The 22,563-nt window shown below is 43.3% G+C and overlaps 2 long non-coding RNA genes across 2 annotated transcripts; one reads left to right on the top strand and one right to left on the bottom strand.

Moving 5' to 3' along the window:
* Positions 1-5,080: 5,080 nt before the first annotated feature.
* LOC122457793 lies at positions 5,081-17,596 on the bottom strand. The gene is made up of 3 exons (XR_006277467.1): positions 17,586-17,596; positions 13,611-13,619; positions 5,081-5,224 (listed from the first exon to the last, which is right to left on the bottom strand). It is a non-coding gene; the product is annotated as an uncharacterized LOC122457793 (long non-coding RNA).
* LOC122457792 lies at positions 7,396-15,405 on the top strand. Its single transcript, XR_006277466.1, has 4 exons — positions 7,396-7,758; positions 8,911-9,154; positions 12,425-12,516; positions 15,053-15,405. It is a non-coding gene; the product is annotated as an uncharacterized LOC122457792 (long non-coding RNA).
* Positions 17,597-22,563: the final 4,967 nt, after the last annotated feature.

Consider the following 22,563-nt stretch of genomic DNA (forward strand, 5'->3'; position numbering starts at 1 on the left):
GAGTGCCCACCTATCGCACACAGCTCTGCCATGCTACCTAATTTTATAGCCTGTAGCAAATAGAGATAAGATATTATTTTATGTAACAATACCTAGCTCTTATATAGCTCTTCTTATCAGTAGATCTCAAAGCAGGTCAGGAGGCCAGTATCAATAGTCCCATCTCAAAGATGGGGAAACAGAGGCACAGAGAAATAAAGTGACTTGCCTAAAGTCACACAGCAAGCCAGTGGCAGGAGCTAGGAATAGAACCCAAGTCTTCTGAGTACTAGTCCAGGGCGATAGCTGCTAGGCCAATGGTTTTCAAACTTTTTTTCTGGGGACCCAGTGGAAGAAAATTGTTGATGTCCGTGACCCAATGGAGCTGGGAATGAGGGGTTTGGAGTGTGGGAGGGGCTCAGGGCTGGAGCAGAGGGTTGAGGTGAGGGCTGCGGGGTGGGGCCAGGAATGAGGGGTTCAGGGTGTGGGAGGAGGCTCTGGGTTGGGGCAGGGGGTTGGGGTGCAGGAGGGTTTCATGGCTCTGGGCTGGTGGTCCAGGCTCTGGGGTGGGGCCAGGGATTAGGCGGCTGGGGTGCAGGAAGGGGTTCTGGGTTGGGGAGGTTCAGGGCTGGGGCAGGGAGTTGGGGTGCAGGAGGGGGTCAGGGGTCTGGGCTGGGGTGCAGGCTCTGGGGTTGAGACAGGACTGAGGGGTTTGGGGTGTGGAACGGGGCTCAGGGCTGGGGCTGGGCATTAGGGTGCAGGAGGGGGTCAGGGCTCTGGGGTGGGGCCAGGGATGAGGGGATTGGGGTGCAGGAAGGGGTCCCAGGTTTGAGAGGGCTCAGGGCTGGGGCAGGGGATTGGGGCACGAGGTTGGGGTGTGGACTTACCTCTGGTGGCTCCTGGTCAGCGGCGAGCTGTGGTTCAGAGGCAGGCTTCCTGCCTCTCCTGGCATTGCGGACCACACTGCACCACGGAAATGGCCAGCAGTGGGTCCCACTCCTAGGCAGAGGTGCACAATTGGCTTTTTCATGACTCTCACCTGCAGGCATCGCCCCCGCGCCCCCCCAGCTCCCATTGGCCAGGAACTGGCCAATGGGAGTGCGGAGGCAGTGCTTGGGGCAGAGGCAGCCCCAGGAGCCCTGTGGCCCTCCTGCCTAGAAGCCGGACCCACTGCTGGCCGCTTCCAGGGTGCAGCGTGGTGTCGGAACAGGTAGGCACGAGCCTGCCTTAGCTGGGCAGCACCGCCAACAGGACTTTTAACATCCTGGTCGGCGGTGCTGACCAGAGCAAGGTGACCCAGTGCCTGACATGCTGTGACCCAGTACTTGGTCACAACCCACGGATTGAAAAACACTTTGCTAGGTAGCACTGACTTCCCATGTAGCAGTTGTTCTACATAGATCTCAAAGCCCTTTACAAAGGTGGACAAGTATCATTATTTCAATTTTCCAGTTGTGGAAACTGAGGGACAGAAAACTAAAATAACTTTCCCAAGGTCTGTGATCAGAGCCAGGAATACAACCCAAGTCTCTTGACTCTTAGCCCAATACCCTCCCCACTGGACTATGCTGCAAAAATAATTTGAGATAATAATTCCATTACTATATTTTTTCCTCTTTTTCTTTCCCAACAAAGTTGTCATGAGTTGCTTCAGGTTTTCTCAGGTGTGTTATTTATTTTATTTGAAATTTAGTTACTGAAGGATTTTTCTGCATTATTTTTGAGCTCTGAGATGCTCATCAATAGGTAACTATGTGCCTCCAACATGTGGTGTACCTCATCCCAGGCACTAAATGCCCCAGTAACAACTATCTGGGTGAAATCAGACAATCACTACATTCTCAAATGAACTCACACAGGAAAGCGTTAAGACAAAAGTACGCCATCACCTGTGGGTGAACACTTTTCACAAAATAATCACTCCATATCTGAGACCTCTCTCCTCATTCTCAAAGGAAACCTGCACAACACCTTCAAAAGTCAAGCCTGGGAGCTTAAATTCATAACTTTGCTAGACACTAAAAATCATGGACTAATAGATATACAGAATTTATGGCTTATTACATGAATCTATAACTAACCCTCCCCTACCCTGCCTCCCTCCTCCCCCCATGACTGGAGAGGTGTTAACAAGCCACTTTGCCTTGAATGGGCCCTTGAAATGTGTAGTTACTTATGTCAATTCCAAACTATTCCACCTTGTATTTAGCTGTGACACTGAGTACATTTGCCAGACCTGAAGAAGAGCTCTGTGTAAGCTTGAAAGCTTCTCTCTTTCACCAGCAAAAATTGATCCAATAAAATATATTACCTCATCCACTTTCTTTACCTGTGCTTCTGGTGCCCAACTATAAGTCTAAGGCCATATCTACATTACCGCTTATGTCGGCAAAACTTATGTTGCTCAGGGATGTGAAAAACACACCCCTGAGCAACATAACTGATGCCAGCATAAATGGTAGTATGCACAGTGCTGTTGGGGGGAGAGCTTCTACCCCCGATATAGCTACCGCAACTCATGGAGGTGGTTTTATTATGTCGACGGGAGAGCTCTCTCCCATCGGTATAGAGCGGCTACACGGGTGAGCTTACAGCAGCATCGGTACAGCTGTGCCGCTGTAAGCTCGCTAGTGTAGACATAGCCTTAGACTTTGATTTTTCTGGAATGAACAGCCTCATATAGGTTTAAAATGTACTTTCGCTCAATGTTCTGTAATATTCACTTTGCATATACTCTGTCTCTGAATACTAAATGTGGTGTTTTTAATAAATGATCTAATTTACAAAGGCTAGCAGCAGAGAGCCTGATCCAAACCCATTGAAGTCAATGGCAGGCTTTCTAATTACTTTAATGAGTTTTGGATCAGACCCATTTTCAAAGCAAATGTCCTTTTTATACAGGTGAATATTTGTGAGAAATGGTTTTGGTAGGCACCCAGCTCTGGCAAGAACTCATCTGTTGTTTGGTAAACTGTGATATTTCAGCTGTGTCCATAACAAAATCATCTACTCTTTGGAAACCAGTGTCTGTCCACAGTAAGGAGGGGTTGAAAAAATAAAGAGTGAACAGCTTGTAAGTGCTGCTGGCCCACTTTGGAACACGGGCAAAAATTGTCTAGGCCTGAGTTCATTATCTCCATTGAGCTGCCTGGGTAGAGAAGCAAATGCCAAGATGTGTATGCATCCCACTCACCAGACTGAAATTCTCTTGGGACCAGGTACACCAGCAGCAATTATTTTTTCAGAGAAATTCTATTTTCCTACCGTTGAAAACAAAACCAAGAATTCTGTGGGAAAAGGTTAATTGCACATAGCAGGAAGAAAATTTGGAGTTACCTGGCACTTGTTTAGTCAATTTCAAATTCTGAGGGCAGTTCTGTGTTACCTTCCAATGAGGAATTTGAAGGATTTAAAGAAATAATAATAGTGTATGGAATCACATAGAGAGAATGCAAAATGCAGAATTGTACTGTGCTATGAATTCTGTTGAGAAACTTAGACCATATCCTTTACTGTGGTATAGAGGCCCAGATCCTGAAATGTGTTTAGGGTCCTAACTCTCATTGATTTCCATGGGACTTAGGCACCTGAATATCTGTCAGGATCTGGGCCAGAGCACTTTTCAGTAATGCATTAAGTGATGTGGCGTTCACCCCACACTAGCCCTGAGTGTGTTTCATGTGGGCCAGAAGGGGACAATTAATCTGTTATGCTGTACCTGGAGGGCAGCCAAAGATTGATCAGGCCTAATTACAGATGAAGCCCACCTGTGGGAAACCTGGGATAGGAATATAAAGTCAGGAAATGTTAGCAGGAGGAGACTAAAATAATGCAAGCAGGGATCTATGTAACGATAGAATGGATTCTGGCACATATTGGAATACCTGGAAATGAGATGGCTGACAAAGCAGCAAAACATGCTCTAAAACATGAGGAGGTGGATATTAAGATACCCTTAAGTGGACAGGAAGTTAAATGTGTGAGCACAAGAGAGCTAGCAAAGGAATAGCAGGGACTAAGGAAACAAAAGGGCAAAGGTTCTATGATGTATGTTCAACAATTGGAGGTAATACTATACTCCACAGTCATGAGAAGAAAAGTGAAGTAGTCATTTCCAGAGTGTTAGAAGGTCATAGTGCCTTAAATGACAAGTTAAACTTGTTAAAAGGACATAAAGATGTGCTGTGTACTATGTGCAAAACCAAAGAAACTGTTAATCATGTTTTTATGGCACTGTGGGAATATTCTTTGTGGGAATATTCAATGTGGGAAAGAAAGCTTCTTTATGAAAAACTGAGTTGGCTTGGAATTGAAGATTATTTTTTCCCCCTAACGGGCCTACTGACAGTGTCAGGGAAATGGAATAGTTGAAAACAGCCTTGCTATGTTTCCTTAAGGATACTAGACTGAGTGAAAAACAAAAACAAAAAACTTGGCTAAATATTAATGAAGTGGAAGTCATAGCCTCGTTTGATGAGGCTGCTGTGCCAAAACCAAAGACAAAGGAGGAGACTATGGGAAAGGAAGGCAGTATGGGACAAGGAGGAAGTCCAGGGGGAGAGTTAGCCCTTGGATCCTGTCCTAGATTAGGGTATCTGGCAAGATGCCAAGAGGAGTGAAGTAGTCACTGAGAACAGAAGAAGTTCTAGTAGCAAACCCAGAGATATACTGGGAGATAGAGAGGTGGGGTAGAAAGAAGCCCAGGGAAACAGCATCCAGGACTGAGGCAGAGCAGACCTGGATTGCTAGTCATATAGTCCCTGCGCTGAAACCCGCAGCAGTGGGCCTGTCTTCAGGACCCACTAGAGGTGGGACGGAAGACTGTCTGAGGTGGCATCTGGACTGCTTGTCCAGTGGGACTTTGATACACTGGAACGGGACATTTGATACACTGGCCAAAGAACTGTGTCTTGAAGAAGGAGCACTTCGAGTCACAAAGAGAGAGGGATCACAGTATGAGCAACCGATAGCAGAGGGAGCCATAAGGGGTGAAAAGTAATTCCCAGACCTAACCACAAAGAGGTGCACCTGTGCTGTGTGGAACCCTCAGAAGATACTACCTTGTCCTCACTCGCCTTGTGTGACTATCATTTGACTCCTTCCTTTCTTCTTTCCCCTGGATGAAAATGGCATGTATAGTTAACAAAGAAACAAACTATGCTTGTTGTGCTATGTGTTTTTATCTGTGAAAGCAGGTCCAAGTGGTGCAACTTTTCTCATACAGACCAAGCCTTACCAATGTTAGCTTTATAATAAGAGTAAAAAGTAACACAATAGATTTTTGTCACTACAGACATGACTCAGAATACACAAATGGAGCAGTCAATTTTCATTTTTACATAATAGAGCTTCTAATTTTGTCTAAAGGAGGGGGATTACAATTTATTTATTTATTTTTTTAAGGTTTCCTCTTTTGATTTTTTTTTTAACTTTGAAATGTCATGGACCTCATTCTGTTATATACTCACATTTCAGACCAGAACCATACTTCAATTATTTGAGCTTCACAAGATGCCTGTGAGATAGGTATGTATTATTACACCCATTTTAAAATGGCTAAACTGAGGCACAAGTGGTTGCTACCCCACAATGGAGTCACATAACCCATAAGTGGCTGACCAAGGCAGGTCTAAATGTACACGCAGTCAGGAGCACAGGTGTGAGTAGGGCCAGGTCTTGGGATCAACACAAGGGCAGGTGAGTTCTGTGAGCATGTGAAACCAGGTCAATTTTGCAATAGGCTACTTCTGTTCAAAACAATACTGGGGGAGGGGAAGCAACAGCAGCCCTTGCAGCACACACAAAGTTAGATGAACTTAGCGTGGAACCTAGACAAAGTGATGGGCCAGGAGCAGCACCACAGGTTGTGCTTGACCCATAATATGTGACAAATATTCTTCCCCTCCCTCCCTCCCTCCCTCCATTACAGAATGTGTACTGTGGAGATACTGCCATATTTTCTGAAGGAAGGTGTTTTGTGTCCTCAATGTGGTGGCCGTCTCCTCACTTATGTGTATGGCAGCTGTTCCTTTGTTGCACATTTGTGGATGGTTATTAAAGGCTGTCTCTGGTATTTTGTGCAGGGCATCTCTATGTATTTCTGTTTCCATAGCACTGTGGCAGGATGTTCTGCTCTAGGTAAAAGTCTTCAGAATATGTTTATACAACTCGTGCACTAATGGTACTTGAATCCACAGTGCATTCAGCTTTTGCCCTGTTGTTGTCAGGGTTCTGTGCCAATAACAATGGTGTGAGCCACACTTCAGTGAGGTATGAATTTAAGTTGCTATGACTGGCCTCCAGCTGTCATGCTTTCTCAGCTCCCTTTCTCACCTGACCGACTGCATTCTCGTTGATACCCGTCTGTGTCTGGTTCTCTGTAACAAGCACATAACTTTACATGGATCATCACTCTGGATGTCCTTTTGCAAGTACATTGCTTGGCCCTAGAGTTATATCCCACCCTGGCTCTGGAAGTTAGCTGATGTCACAATTTTTGCTTGGATCAGCATCACTAGCCATTAATGAACATGGTTTTATGTTGTTAGTGCTTTCAATCTATGCCCTTTTTTCAGCAGTGGCATTCTTCCTTAAAGTCCCCCTATATTAGCTGCCTTACATGACTGAGCACATTTTCAGGGGACAGTAGGGTTTAAGATGCATTCCCCTCTCTTGTGTTTTGGAGTGACTCTGTTTGCCTTATGCCTTTTTTTGTGTTATAGGACGTAAGCTAACAGTTTACATATTCCCAGATATCAGGGATACGTGCAAATGCACACTTGTGCTCTCTCTCACTCTCACACACACTAATTTAAATGGTGTTAGTAACTCACACACCATTCCTCACACACCATTCTGAACTAGCATTGTTTTAGCTCATCTCTAGGTCTGATTAGCTGGAAAACAAGACTGATAATTAGTTGAAAATCAGAAAACAAATGAAGCCAGAAGGAAGTTATGTATAGATTCATTGTTTGTTTAATACATTTTCATTTGAATCCTTTGACAGCTGTAGCCATATGGGTCTGGATTCAGCACTGAGACTGGTATTAATTGAGAGTAACTTCACTGAAACCAATGGAAATGTGAATGGAAGCTGAATCAAGCACCTGTTTATGCTCCTAAACATTCAAGCACCAATCCTGCCACCCTTATTCACTCTGAAAAGTACCCGCCTCTGAAAGTAGCCCCATAAATGTCTTTGTGATAGGGCGGTAGAGCTGAGCCCTCATATAGGCCTTGATCCAAAAAAGTAGGTGCTTATCTTCAAGCATGGCAGTAGTCCCATTGACTTCACAGGATGGCTCACATGCTTAATGTTAAGTACCTGCTTAGGAACTCTGCGGTAATTGGACCAGTGTTTATATGGAAATAAAAAGTTCTACAACTGGAGAATTTCAAATTTACAAATTTCAGTGTAACTATATTTGTTTTAAACCATCACATTAAAACAATACCCTGGCCCTTTAGGTAAACAGGATTGTTTTATGATTATGTGTAATATTTTCCCTTTTTCCTAACAGTGCCTTCTATATAATATATGCTGAGTCCCCTGTCTCCTCAAGCAGAGTAAATGCTCTTGTGTGTCTGCCTTACCCGATGGGTTTGGATTGTTTATACAAATAACATTGCTGGGATGGTGAAAATGGCTGAACTGTAAAGGGATAAGGATCAGCCTGCAGAAGTCCTCTTCCAAGAAGCACATTGACGGGCTGATGCAGAACAGGAACTTGTTGTTTACACAGTTCACTGTCTGTATCACAATGGCTGAATCCCACTGTATGTGTACGTAAATGGAGAGGCTGCTACCTTGGTTAGCTATGCACTCTCCTTATTAACGAGTTATGCCCTTTGAAAATCTTCCACTATATTTCCCTCCACAAGCCGAAACCCTGAGGATTTTTTTTCCCCAGGGAAAGTGACTTAACCTGGTAGAGCTGGTTGCAATAACTAACACTGAAAGGATCAGGAGAAGAAAGACTATATAGAAGTGAAGGGCCATTCAGGATACACAGGGAAGAAATAGGCAAATTAAATATTACATGTGGCAATTGCCTCATGCTGAAAGCACACACCTCCAAGAGTATCAGTGGCACAACTGGGCAGCAGTTCCCAACAGCTTGGAGTAGAGAGAGAGGCTTGTCAATAATTGGCAGGCCTGTTAAATTGCTTCTCAACCCTGACCAAGCTGAGTTCAAGCTCACTGCTCTCTTTGGAGTAGCTTCCTTGCCAGTTTCTGGGATTCAATCACAAGGTCAACTGCCTGCAAGTTATGTAATTTGCGATTTGCCACCCTAGGGTACACAGTCCCATGCTAGCGAGGGTCATCTTGTACTGTTACCATGATAGGAGCACTGCAGCTGCTGATAGAGCTGGCCTCCCCACTTCTACCATAGAGAGTGTGCTGGTGAGGAGATTAAAACCCTGCATTTCCTTGTTGTTGTTCAGGCTGGAGAGCTGGGAGTCATGAGTGAGAGGCATGTAGATGGATGTCCCCCAAGAACAGGGGAGCCAGGAGTGGGAGCTAATTCGGTGCTGGGTTGCAGTAAGCACAGCCACCAGTGAATCCAACACTGACAGCTAGGATTACTATGAAAATCATCCAGCATTTAATTACCACACTAACAACTTTCTCACCTTCTAGAAATGTGCTGTATAAACAATAAACAAACACCCACTGGAGATGAGGAAACTCAGGAAGCATAAGAAACCTCCAGGAGGTTTTCTTGAGCTGGGATGAAGCAGGAGAGAGTCTCATACTACCCAATTACAGGTGTATCCACATATGAACTATATGAGGCCCCTTCCACCTTTCATTATGCTGCCGTATCTTCCTGCAGGTAGTTCACTGGCATCTCCTGTGGCATCAGCTTTGCTCTTCTTACAAGTGAAATGTATCATTTCACTCTTCTTTCTTTCTTTCTGTTTCAGCTCTCTGCAAGGCAAAGATATCCTTAACACTGCTACTCACAAGCTGTCTGCAGCACTGGCTGGACAAATAGAGGTGATTAGCATGCATCTACAAGATGGGGCAAATAATCCTGCTCTTCTGGGTCATGATTATGGCATGTTAATGTGATGAGGCAAATTCTGCTCCTCCCCCATGTGGGGAACTGTACCTTTAAGAGACTCTGACATGAGCCAGACATGGAGGATCCTGTGAACAGTGGAACCGGTGAGAGTTGGTTGAAAGTAGTTGGAATTTTTATAATTGAAAATTTTCATTTAAAAATAAAGGGAAAAAAATCTGACACCCCCCCTTTTTTTGAGAATTTCCCTTGCTCCCCTCACCCCCACTTTTCACAGGTCTACAAGTGGTCTACAGGTCTTAATTTTCCTGCATGCAGGGGGACAGGATTTGTGGAGCCAATGCAAGGAGTGTGCAACCTCTGTATGTTCTCTGATTCTGTGAAGTTACCTGTGTGTCACGGCACATAGGGAATTTGAAGGTGGTGGAAGCAAGGATACATAGAGCCCTGCACTGATACAAAATGTGTACCCGCATCCGATCTGCAAACATGGTTTGCAGATATCTGCAGATTTGCAGGGCTCTAGAGAAAGGGCCAGTGGATGCAAAGGTCATTCCCCTCAGTGAAAGAGGATGAAGGAATAAATAGTACCAAGGTTACTTCAGTCTTGAAGCCATGAGTGTGGCCTGGGACAAAAGATTATTTTGCCCAAGATTCTGAGTCAATCTTCTTCATACAGGCCAGCTGCTGAGGATGATTCTGGAGGCAGGATACAGAGCTAAGTGAAAAACCCATGCAAGGGCATCAAACTGTTAGTTGTCTCTTTTTCTTGGTTCAGAGTATCCAGCCAGCAACACTCTTCCTGACAGAACCATATTGACACATCCCACACATCACACCGTACAACAGTGTATGTACCAGTGTATTCTAGGACACTTGAAGCATCTACATCCTGGTGCCCAGCACCGTTATTGAGAATTAAGTCACGTTTTGAATTTACCTCCAAATATTTACTCCCATCTACTGGGAGAGTTGTGGGGGATTCTGGGAGTTGTGTGACATTCCAGATTTCCCCATCCCTAGTCAACCTCACTACAGTTTGTCAGCTTGAATCTCGGACTGAATCAGACTGGAGTAGTCATGCTGGCTCTTTACACTAGCAGCCAGTCTTACAAGAGATTGGTTGACCTGGGAAAGTCATGCAACTGATGATGGTCAGCATTAGTAATACGTGGAATCCAGGTTATATTAAAAAGTTCAATAGTAGGCCTGAACTATGATGTATAGGGCACTGCCTCAGAGAAGCCTAAGGAGGAGCAGTGGTTCCAGTGGTCTGATATTAATGCCACCCTACCCATTTCCTGGAATGTCTTGTCTTAATGGAGCACTCATTTTGAACCACAGCCTCAAACTCTACTCAAAAGTAGGATGATATAGTCCTGGGAGTGGCTACAGAATGTCCAAATGAAGCATATCTTGAGCTTTCTCTCTATGTATCTTGGACCCACCTAAGAGCAAAAAACTATCCCAATGAAAGTTTCATTCCTCATACACAAGGGAAGAGTCATTGCTTTGTGAACACTAGTTACAAATACACAGCATTACTTCCTGGCACAAGGGCTGTGGGCAAGTGTATAGTAGGGTGAATGCTGTGGCGAATACTAAGAACACTGGTTTGTATGAGAAGAGACAGAATGTGGGACACCTTTCCATCACGCACCAGGAATATTAATGGGGTCTCAGTTCTATGGGGATCGGTAAAATCCTGCCGGGCCTTTTGTTGTCTTGAAGTAGTCTGGATAAGTTTCAATAGCCAACAAGGGATAAGAAAGTCAGATTTTAAGTTTAAAAGACACCTTAGTTCTTCAGAAAGGAGCAGTAAAGGACAAAAGTACTTTAAAAAAATTGTACTTTACCTTTATTGCATGTATTACACTAAAGAACATTGTCTAAATCCAGAGCCAAGGTGACACTTCAGCCACTGAAATCCAGGGTGTAAGGAAAAAGATGTTAGTCTCAGCCAGACACCAAAGGCAGAGTGAATAACTACGTTTCAAAGAGATATAAAAAATCTGTATGAAAAATGCAAAGTAATGTTTCTTTTTAAAGGAAAGACATCCCCCTTCCCTGCCCCCAATAGAATCATAGAAATGTAGGCCTGAAAGGGAGCTCAAGAGGTCATCTTAGCCATCCCCTCCACACTCGAGGAAAGATTTAAGTATACCATGTTTTGTTCATGGTACAAAATGAATACAGTGCAAATTTTCACATTTGTGCGGTACCACAGCATATGCTCCTTTTGCTGATGTGGGGAAAAGGTGGATATGGCACATTAGGCATCACATAAAGATGCCCCTTAAATACAGGACAGGTGGTCAAAATGCGCCATGTCAAATGCAATTATGCAGCGAAGCTGATGGACAAATCCTGGATGTTGCCACAGAAATGTTGCTTTCTGCTCTTGAGCTTCTCCTCCCATCATTTTGCTTTCCTCACCCTCTTATTTTGTCTGTTTTTTGGTTTTCCCCACTAGGAAGAGTTTGGGTTTCCTGTACCTGCTTCCGTACTTCTTCCTTAACAGGACAAAGTGGGAGAGAGAACCTTCCATCCTAAGGACTATAGCTGATCCAGAACTTGGTTCTCTCTGCAAATTTCAATTTTTGGAGGAAATTCAAAACACTGAAAAAATTGATATGAAAACCAAAATATTTTTATTCTGAAATGTTGCTGCAGGGCCTATGGGAATTTTAGTTCAGGTGCCCCACTCGCCTCGATAGGCTGGGCTTCTGGTCATACTACATCTCCCATGATACACCACAGTCTTCCCTCTTGGCGATGGGAGATGGTGCATCATGGAGATCCCTGGCTATTGGGCATCATGAGAGATGTAGTTTCAGTCAGGGAGCCCAGCCATAGAGACAATGGGACAAGAGGCAACTGAACTACAACTACCATGAGCACCATGGCAGAATTTCAAAGTCAAAATATTTTGGTTTATAGCATTCAGTTTTTCAGTGTTTACATGGAAAAACAACAAGGAGTCCCGGTGGAATCTTAAAGACTAACAGATTTATTTGAGCATAAGCTTTCATGGGTAAAACCTCACTTCTTCAGATGCATGGAAAAAGTTGAGCAGCTCTTTTTGAGGACATCATGTATCACACAAACCTTCTTTCAGGGATGAACTTGGGGAGTGTCTGTGTTTAACTTAGGCATCCAGGCTTATCTGAGGGAAAATAAGCAGCAGCACTGAGCTACTCTCTTGCAGACCTTAGGAAATCCACATTAGGGGAGACTGTGTATCTGGTTCTAATGGTGAAGGAGCAGGGGCAGAAGAGACTATAGTATTTGTGTTGCAGTTACCATACAATGCTCCCCTAAACAGCCACATAATTTTCCAGTTTGATGCACAATTAATCAAAAAATTATTACAAGACTCCTTCCTTTTGTACATATTTAAGTTTCATGCCTCACAGGTCTTCACTAGAAACTTATGCTATAGAATCATAGAAATGTAAGACTGGAAGGGACCCCTGAGATGTCATCTTGTCCAGCCCCCCGTGCTGAGGTAGGACAAAGTAAACCTAGACATCCTTGACAGGTGTTTGTCTAACCTGTTCTTAAAACCTCCAATGACGGGGATTCTACAACCTCCCTTGGAAGCCTATTCCAGAGCTTAACTACCCTGTAGTTAAGAAAGGTTTCCTAATATTTAACCTAATCTCTCTTGCTGCAAATTAAGCTGATAACTTCTAGTTCTACCTTCAGTGTACATGGAAAATAATTGATCACAGTCCTCTTCATAACAGCCTCTTAACATAGTTGAGGACTGTGAGGTCCTAATCCAGCCCTCGTTTCTCAAGACTAAACATGCCAGTTTTTTAATATTTCCTCATAGTCAAGGTTTTCTAAACCTTTTACAATTTTTGTTGTTCTATTCTTGACTCCCTCCACTTTGTCCACATCTTCCTTAAAGTGTAGCACCCAGAACTGGACACACTACTCCAGATGAGGCTTCACCACTGCTGAATAGAGTGGGGCAGTTACCTCCTGGGTCTTACATATGACACTCCTATAAAAACATCCCAGAATGATATTAGCTTTTTTTGTAAGTCCATCACATTGTTGGTGCATATCCAATTTGTGATCTGCTACAACCTCCAGAGCCTTTTCAACATACTACTGCCTAACCAGTTATTCCCATTTTGTAATTGTGCAGATGATTTTTCCTTCCTGAGTGTAGTACTTTGCATTTGTCTCTGTTGAATTTTATCTTGTTGAATTCAGACCAATTCTTCAATTGTCAAGGTCATTTTGAACTCCAATCCTGTCTTCCAAAGGGATTGCAACCCCTCCCAGCATGATCTCATCTGCAAATTTCAATTAGTTTTGCACTCACCTTATAGTAATTTCATCTAGACCACATTTCTCTAGTTTGCTTATGTGAATGATTCAGACATATTACTAGGCCAGTAACCCTGTCAAAAATGGAAATTAGGTTGGTTTGGCATGATTTTTTCTTGACAAAGCCATGTTATTCATTCATTCATTTATTTATTTATATAATAGCCATGCTATTATAACTCTATTATCCTCTTGGCACTTACAAACAGATTGTTTAATAATTTGTTCCACTATCTTTCTAGGTGACTAGTCTATAACTTCTTAGTCCTCTTTGTTCCCCTTTTTAAAGATATGTACTATAATTACCTGACTCCACCTTTTGGGACCTCACCTATCCTCCATGAGTTGTCAAAGATAATTGCTAATGGTTCTGAGATTGCTTCAGGTAGTTCCTTAAGTACTCAAGGATGAATTCCATCAGGCCCTGCCAACTTGAATACATCTAACTTATCTAAATATTCTTTCCCTATTTTGTCTTGCATTCCTTCCCCCTTATTGTTAATATTATGCTAAGTATCTGGTATTGGAACAATTTACCAAGGGTCATGGTGGATTCTCCATCACTGACAATATTTAAATCAAGAGTGGATGTTGCTCTAAAAGATCTGCTCTAGGAATTATTTTGTGGAAGTTCCATGGCATATACTATACAGGGGATCAGACTAGATGATCACAATTGTCCCTTCTGGCCTTAGATTCATAGATTCTATGGTCCCCATTAATGTTTTTAATGAAGAATGAAGCAAAATAGGTATTAAACACCTCATCTTCTTGATGTCACTGTTGTAACTTTCCTTCCCCGCTAATGTACAACCTGGTCTTGGTCTTTCTCTTGCTCCTAATCAGGGCTGGATTATGACATTCTGAGGCCCTAAATTATGTCAAGTGTAAGAGGCCCCATACCATAAAAATATTGAATTTATTATTTTCACAGAAGTAAATTAACTGTATAAACACAAAAGCTTTATATTTACATATATACAAAGGCGAAGTTGTAAAATAGAATAATCTAACTAAAACATGTCATGCAATATGCCTGTTTGCATTATAAAGTAGTTTCAAATTAACATATTTTCATCTGATTTCTTAATTAGTAAATGTGAAAGCTTTATGTGTATAGCAACACAAAAGCAGTCACAGTTACACAGACCAGCTTACCTAATGGAAGCAATACTACCTGCAGTATGTCCGTTTGCACATCACATTAATTTAACAGTGAAATTTAAAACATTTTCTTTCATGATTTTTGAAGAGCAAAATCATTGATGATGTCCTCAATGCTAAGCTATGGAGTTTGTCACTTTCAATGCACAGAATGCTTAGGGCAAATAGCTTTTCTTGCAGCATTTTCTAGGCAGACTTCTCTCTTCGTGTTTGCTTCTCTATCCTCTGTCTCCCCCAGGATCACTAATTAAACTTGAGTAAACACCTCGGACACATAGAGTGAAAACAAACTATACTGTGAAAGAGAGAAAGAATTTACCAGAAAAAAGACTGGTACTCTCTAGTCAGGCATTGATAAAGTGAGAAAAACTAGCCTATATTCAAACAAATATAATGAATATTAAGGCTTTAATAGCCTATAAATCATATATGCACATAGTTTGAAATAACTTGCTCACCAAGTACTCAGAATATTTGGATATATATGTATATCTTCCTTCACTTCTCTCAAAACCCTCTATTTATCCTTTCATCAGCATTCTCTGATATTTACTGTGAAGGTTCCCGAAACTGACGGAGGGAAGCGAACACAAATTTATCCTCCTCAAGAGCCACTCAATCCAAGTCCATAAGACAATCACCTGCAAACTCAATCATGTGAAGCATGGATAATGCATGAAGCAGAAAGCGGCGTGCACACTAAAATACAAAATTGTATGTATGTACAGATCAAAAGAAGAAAGAACATACTAACACTTAAGAAAACAAAGAAAAGCAGGAGTGAAGGCACTATACCACTGAGCATGCTAGACTGTAAACAAAAGATGGCGGTCTTCTGGCTATTACTGGCTAAGGGGGACACTATACATGACGTCAGTCCTAGGATGAGTCCCATATGAGTATGAGCTTGGCAGGATTGCTTCACGACACTGCCATGTCCGAACTCACATTTTCCCGATTTTATCGGCAGTGAGATTATTTATTTATTTATTTAAATAAGTTATGAAGGCATGGTCAGAGTTTTACCAGTAGCAGTGGCCAAAAAATCTTAGGAGACTGATAGCAGACTTACTCGTAGAAATACTAATTTTACAAGTGCAATTATCATTTTTTTTCTCAGTCCTGGTCCTCCCGCCTGTCAATAATGAACAATTAGTGAAGGGTAAGGTAGGGTAATGGTATCTGTGTAGCCAGATGTGTATATTTTTTGTCAAATTTGAATGAAAATGTCTGTATTTAGAGAGAATCTTCTTTCCCCATATCTCCTTTATTTATCAACCGATTTTGATAAAATTTGAAATGGAGTCAATTTTTTTCATTTGTAGAGGCCCCTCATATGTGAGGCCCTAAGATGTAGCTTAGTTAGCTCATGCCTTAATCCGGCCCTGCTCCTAATGTAATTATAGAACATCTTCTTATTGTCTTTTATGTCCCACACTTGGTATTACTCATTTTGTGCTTTAGCTTTTCTGATTTTGTCCCTACATGCTTGTGTGCTATTCTTTGCACTCATCTTTAGCAACTTGTCCAGGGTTTCCACTTTTTGTAGGATTCCTTTTTGATATTCTGGTCAGTAAAGAGCTCCTGATGCAGCCGTATTGGTGTTTAACTATTCTCCCTATCTTTTCTTTGCATTGGCATAGTTTGCTGTTACACCTTTAATATTGTCTCTATGAGAAGCTGCCAGCTCTCCGGAATGCCTTTTTCCCAAAGATGTTCTTCCCCTGGGACCTTTCCCACCAAAAGTTTGGGTTTGTTCCAATCTGAGTATGTTCCAATCTGTTTTTTTGAAGTCCATTGTCTATATTCTGCTGTTCTAACTTCCTTCCTTTTCTAAATCTCTAAATCTATCATTTCATGAACACTTTCACCCAGAGTGCCTTCTACCTTCAGAGTCTCAACCAATTCCTTCCTGTTAGTTAGAATCAGTTCTAGAAAGGCTGTCTTCTTGGTTATTTCCCTTCTCCTTTTGAAACAAAAAGGTGCCCCCAGTGCATTCCCCAGAACTTATTGGAAATTTTGTGTTTTGCTGTATTATTTTCCAACGATGTCTGCGTTGTTAAAGTTCCCCATCCCTACCAGGTTTTGTGTTTTGGATATTTCTGTTATTTGTTCTAGAAATGCCTCATCACCTTCAACTGATTTTACAGTTTATAGAAGACCACTACTATGACATGGCCCTGGTCCCCATCCTTTTATCTTTATCAAGAGACTTTCAGCTAGTCTGTTTCTCACCTTTCTGGACCTCAGAACAAGTGTATACATTTCTGATGTATAATGCAATACCTTCTCCCTTTTTTTCCCCTGCCTGTCCTTCTTGAACAAGTTATTCCTGTCATGAGATTTATCCCATAGAGTCTCTGTGATGCCAAGTAAGTCATATTTTTTCATTTGTACTAATACTTCCAGTTCTTCCTGTTTATTCCCTATATTCCTTGAATTTGTGTGTAAACATCTAAGAGGTTGAGTAGATTCCCCCACTGTTATCGCCCTTGTTCTTGTATGACCCTATTGTAATTTTCTGCTTCCCCCCAACATTTAGTCCTCTGTTAAGCTCACCTTTTAAAATCTAACTTTTGACTTTTGTCTCCTGCCCCTTTTGAACCTAGTTTAAAACCCACCCCTAAGTTGGTGAGTGGTGTGTGACGATGCTGTTCCTCTTCTTGGTTAGGTGGACCCCATCTCTTCCCAGCACTCCTTTTTTCCTGGAACTGAATCCCATGGTCAAAGAAGCTGTCAGGTTCCCTTGCCACTCTGAACTCTAGGGTACAGATGTGGGGACCCACATGAGAGACCCCCCTAAGCTTATTTCTACCAGCTTAGGTTAAAAACTCCCCAAGGCACAATTCTCCCTTGTATCTTGGATTAGGTAACGCTTGCCACCACCAAGTGATTTAGACAAACTCAGGGAAAGGACCACTTGCAGTTCCTACTCCTCCTAATATCTCCCCAAGCCCCTGCACCCCCTTTCCTGGGGAAGCTTGAGAATAAACAAGATGAGCACAGATCACCTTGCGTTTTTTTAGGACACACAAAAAATCCCCAATCAGATTCTAAAAGAAACAGAACTTATTAGAAAGAAAAAAAGGTAAAAGAAGCACCTCTGTAAATTAGAATGGAAGATAATCTTACAGGGCAATTAGATTCAAAAACACAGAGGATTTCCCTCTAGGCCAAACTTTAAAGTTATAGAAAGAAAACCGGAATACACCTTCCTCGCAGCACAGAGAAAATCACAAGCCAAAACAAAAATAAGCTAACGCATTCCCTTGCTAGTACTTACTAATTCTAATGGAGTTGGATTGCTTGCTTCCTTGATCTGTGTCCGGCAAGCATACAGAACAGACAGACTAAAACCTCCGCCGCCCCAGATTTGAAAGTATCTTGTCCCCTTATGGTCCTTTTGGTCAGGTGCCAGCCAGGTTACCTGAGCTTCTTAACCCTTTACAGGTAAAAGGATTTTGTGCCTCTGGCCAGGAGGGATTTTACAGTACTGTATACAGGAAGGTGTTACCCTTCCCTTTATATGACAGAAGCTGAAACCCACCCAGCAATACCATCTGTGCAGCCATGCATTCATCTCCAGGGTACATGTGTCCCTCTGTGGGTCCTCACCCAGAACTGGGAGGATGGACAAGAATACCACCTGTGCCCCGGACTCCTTCAACTCCCCAAGCCTTGTAGTCACTGCAGATCTGCTCAGACTGCCACCTGGCAGCATCATTAGTGTCCATATGGATGAGCAGCATGGGGTAGTGTTCAGGGAGACAGATGAACCTTGGAAATCTTTCCATACTCTTCAGATGTGGATTCCAGGAAGCCAGAACAGCTCCCTGGACAACATGTCACATCAGCAGATGGAGCCTCTGTTCCCCTCAGAAGGGAGTCACAGACCACTACCACTCTAAGTCTCCTCCTCTTAGGTATAGTGTTAGAAACACCACCGCAAGGAGTCATATTAGCTACCCAACGTTAAGCATGACTTTGCAGTCAATGTAGATAGGGACAAGTTGTGTTTAGCATCATCTCAGCTGATTGTGGTTAAACCAGTAGAGGTTCCAGTAGAGGTTAATCCAACCAGTGGACACAACATTAAATACTACAGTCAAGAGTTTCAAAAGTGACAAGTGAGTTTGGATTCCTGAATGTTTAGATACCCAATTGGAGACACCTTAAAGGAGCCTGATTTGCAAACATCACCGAGCACTGCTTTCTAAAAAGGCCTCTTTATGGTCCCTCAGATAGGGCATCAAAACATGGATGTCAACTTCTCTCTGACTACAGTAACTACAAAGCTGGGTTAAACATTGTGTTAGGGTCCAAACATGACATAATTATTTTAGTTCAGACAACTCCATATTCTTTCAATACAACAGGGCAAGTCTGGCCCTATTCAATGGTCTTATGGATACTGGTTGGGTTAAGAAGTTCTTCCAACTGGAAGGTTTAACTGCAAAAGGAGAGAGAAAGAGAGAGAGAGAGAGTGGCCAAAGAGAAGGAAGAAAATTACTGGTGTCCACTATATCTCCTTTTTAAAAATCCTCTCTCCCCTGGATTAATAAGAAGGGCCCTACCAAATTCACCATCCATTTTTGGTCAATTTCACAGTTATAGGATTTTTAAAATAATAAATATAATGATTTCAGCTATTTAAACCTGAAATTTAACAGTGTTGTAATTGTAGGGGTCCTGCCCCAAAAAGGATTTGTGTGGGTTGGTCACAAAGTTATTGTAGAGGGGGTTGCAGGTACTGCTACCCTTACTTCTGGGCTGCTGCTGGCATCAGGGCTGTTTTCAAAGCTTGGTAGCTGGAGAGTGGCAGCTGCTGGCCAGGAGCCAGCTCTGAAGGCAGAGCCGCTGCCAGCAGCAGCAAAGAATAAGGATGCAATACCATGCTGCTGCTGGCAGGGCACTGCCTTCAGAGCTGGGCAGTGCAAAAGTAAAGGTGGAAATAATGCGACCAATGTTTCCCCTAATTTTTTCCATCCATGTGCGGAATAGATTTTTGTTATGTAATATAGAAGCTGTTTTGTGCTGGCTTCGTAAATCTTAGTATTGGAATATCCGCCAGGTTTGTCTGCCCCATTCTGTTGGGAAGTTCACCAAAACTGAGAGTAGTCTAAACTACGAAATTAAGTTGATTTTATAGAAGTCGAATCTTTAGAAATTGATTTTATACAGTCGATTGTGTATGTCCCCACTAAGCACTTTAAGTCGGCGGAATGCATCCTCAATACCGTGGCTAGCACGACTCACGGAGCATTGAGTTCCCACAGTCCTCCGCTCCCATTGGAATCTGGGTTAAGCGCCCAATGCCTGATGGGGCAAAAACATTGTCGCGGGGTGGTTTTGAGTACAAGTCATCAGTCTCCCCTTCCTCCTTCCCATGAAAGCAACGGCAGACAATTGTTTTGCACTTTTTTTCCTGGGTTACCCATGCAGACCACCATAGCACGGAGAGCATGGAGCCTGCTCAGCTCACTGCTGCTATTGTGGGCATTGTAAACACCTTGTGCATTATCTGAGTATATGCAGAACCTGGCTAAGAGACGCCAGCACGAGAGGACATGGGACCAGATATTCCTGAAAGCACAGGATGTGGCAATTGGCACATCATGGTGGCAGTGGGGCTGGTTGATACGTGGAACACTGATTCTGGGCCAGGCAACAAGCACAGACTGGTGGGACGCATAGTGTTGCTGGTATGGGATGATTCACAGTGGCTGAGTACTTTCCGCATGCATAAGACCACTTTCCTGGAACTTTGTGAGTTGCTTTCCCCCGCCTTGAAGCACAGGAATACCAAGATGAGAGCTGCCCTGACAGTTGAGAACGAGTGGCAATAGCCCTGTGGAAGCTTGCAACGCATGACTACTACCGGTCAGATCGGGACATCAATTTGGAGTGGGCAAATCTGCTGTGGGGGACTGCTGTGATCCAAGTATCCAAGGCAATCACTGATGTTCTGTTATCAGAAGGGTAGTGACTCGGGAAGTGTGCAGGTCATCTGGATGGCTTTGCTGCAATAGGGTTCCCTAACTGTGGTGGGATGATAGACAGAACACATATCGCTATCTTGGCACTGGACCACCTTGCCAACCAGTATGCAAACCATAAGGAGTACTTCTCAATGGTGCTGCAAGCACTGGTGGATCACAAGGGACATTTCATCGACATCAACATGGGATGGCAGAGAAAGGTGCATGATGCTCGCATCCTTAGGAACTCCAGGCTGTTTGAGCAGCTGAAAGAAGGGACTTACTTCCCAGACCAGAAAATTACAGTTGGAGATGTTGAAATGCCAATAGTTATCCTTGGGGACCCAGCCTACCCCTTGCTCCCATGGCTCATGAAGCCACATAGGCATCCTGGCCAGTAGTAAGGAGCAGTTCAACTATAGGCTGAGCAAGTGCAGAATGGTGGTAGAATGTGCCTTTGGACTTTTAAAAGCTCGCTAGCGCAGTTTGCTGACTTGGTTAGACCTCAGTGCAACCAATATTCCCATTGTTATACTTTGTTGTGTGCTCCATAATATCTGTGAGAGAAAGAGGGAGACATTTATGGCGGGGTGGGAGGTTGAGGCAAATCGCCTGGCGGCTGATTTGGAGCAGCCAGATACCAGGGTGATTAGAAGAGCACAGCTAGGTGCAATGCACATCAGAGAGGCCTCGAAAACGAGTTTCATGACTGGCCAGGCTACGGTGTGACAGTTGTCTGCGTTTCTCCTTGCTGCAAACCCACACCCTTTGTTGATTTTAATTCCCTGTAAGGCAACCACCCTCCTGGCTTCGATCACAGCTGGCAAAGGAAATAAAATAACTATTGTTTTGAAATCATACATTCTTTCTTTATTAATTAAAAAAAAAGTGAGATAACTGACAAGGTAGCCCGGGGGGGTGGGGTGCGGGAGGAGGGAAGGACAAGGCCACATTGCTTATTGTAGCAACACTACAAATCAAAACTGTTTGAATGACAGCCTTCTGTTGCTTGGGACATCTTCTGGAGTGGAGTGGCTGGGTGCATGGAGCTCCCCTCCCACATTCTGGGCGTCTGGGTGAGGAGGATATGGAACTTGGGGAGGAGGGCAGGCGGTTATACAATGGACGCAGTGGGGTCTGTGCTCTTCTTGGCTTTCCTGCAGCTCCACCAGATGCCTCATCATGTCTGTTTGCTCCCCTATTAGCATCAGCATTGCCTCCAGTCACTTAATGCTTTCCTGGCCTCTGCCATTGATGACTCCATGCATTCAACTGTTCCTATCAGTGCGGGAGGACTGCATGAGCTCAGAAAACACATCATCACGAGTGTGGGTTTTTTGCCTTCTAATCTGCCATAACCTGGGGGATGGAGATGTTAGGGGGAGCATAGAAACATTTGCACTTGCGGAGGATAAAAAAGGAGAGTAAAATTTAAGATGATACATTTCTGAGAACAAATGGAGACTTTCACAGTGAATCAAGCAATTTATAGCAGACAGCACATGTGGTTAGGTACATAGTTGCTTTGCCTTTTATATTGAGCGTCTGCTGGTATGGTGACATATCACACATGTCTGGGCAACAGAATTTAGTTTCCAGGCAGCCATGGTAAGCCAAAGGGTACATGGGTTTGGCTTCTTATGCCTTCATAACATGTGGGATTGGTTTCAAACTGCAGCGCCCTCCTTTCCCATAGCAAGCAATGCTGGTTGGGTTTCACATTTAAAAGGAGGGGCTGCGGTTTTCAGGTGGATGTGCAGCACACACCTCCCTCCACCCCATGCATAGCTATTCTCTGGGATGATCTCTTCACCCCTCCCACTGCCACGTGGCTATTCTCTGGTATGATCCCTTTTAGCCAAGCACAAACAGCCCAGCGTGAACGGGGTCCTTTACTGTTTCCTTACAAAAATTCCCCTATTTCAACCAGGTGACCATGAATGATATCACTCTCCTGAGGTGAACATAGAAAGATATAGACCGAATGTTGCTTGAATGCGACCAGAACCAGGACCATTCGCTGCCATTCTTTGTGCTGCAATGATTTCAGACTACTTGCTACTGGCTTG

This window comes from Dermochelys coriacea, chromosome 1, assembly GCF_009764565.3.
Source record: "Dermochelys coriacea isolate rDerCor1 chromosome 1, rDerCor1.pri.v4, whole genome shotgun sequence".
Taxonomy (NCBI): Eukaryota; Metazoa; Chordata; order Testudines; family Dermochelyidae; genus Dermochelys; species Dermochelys coriacea.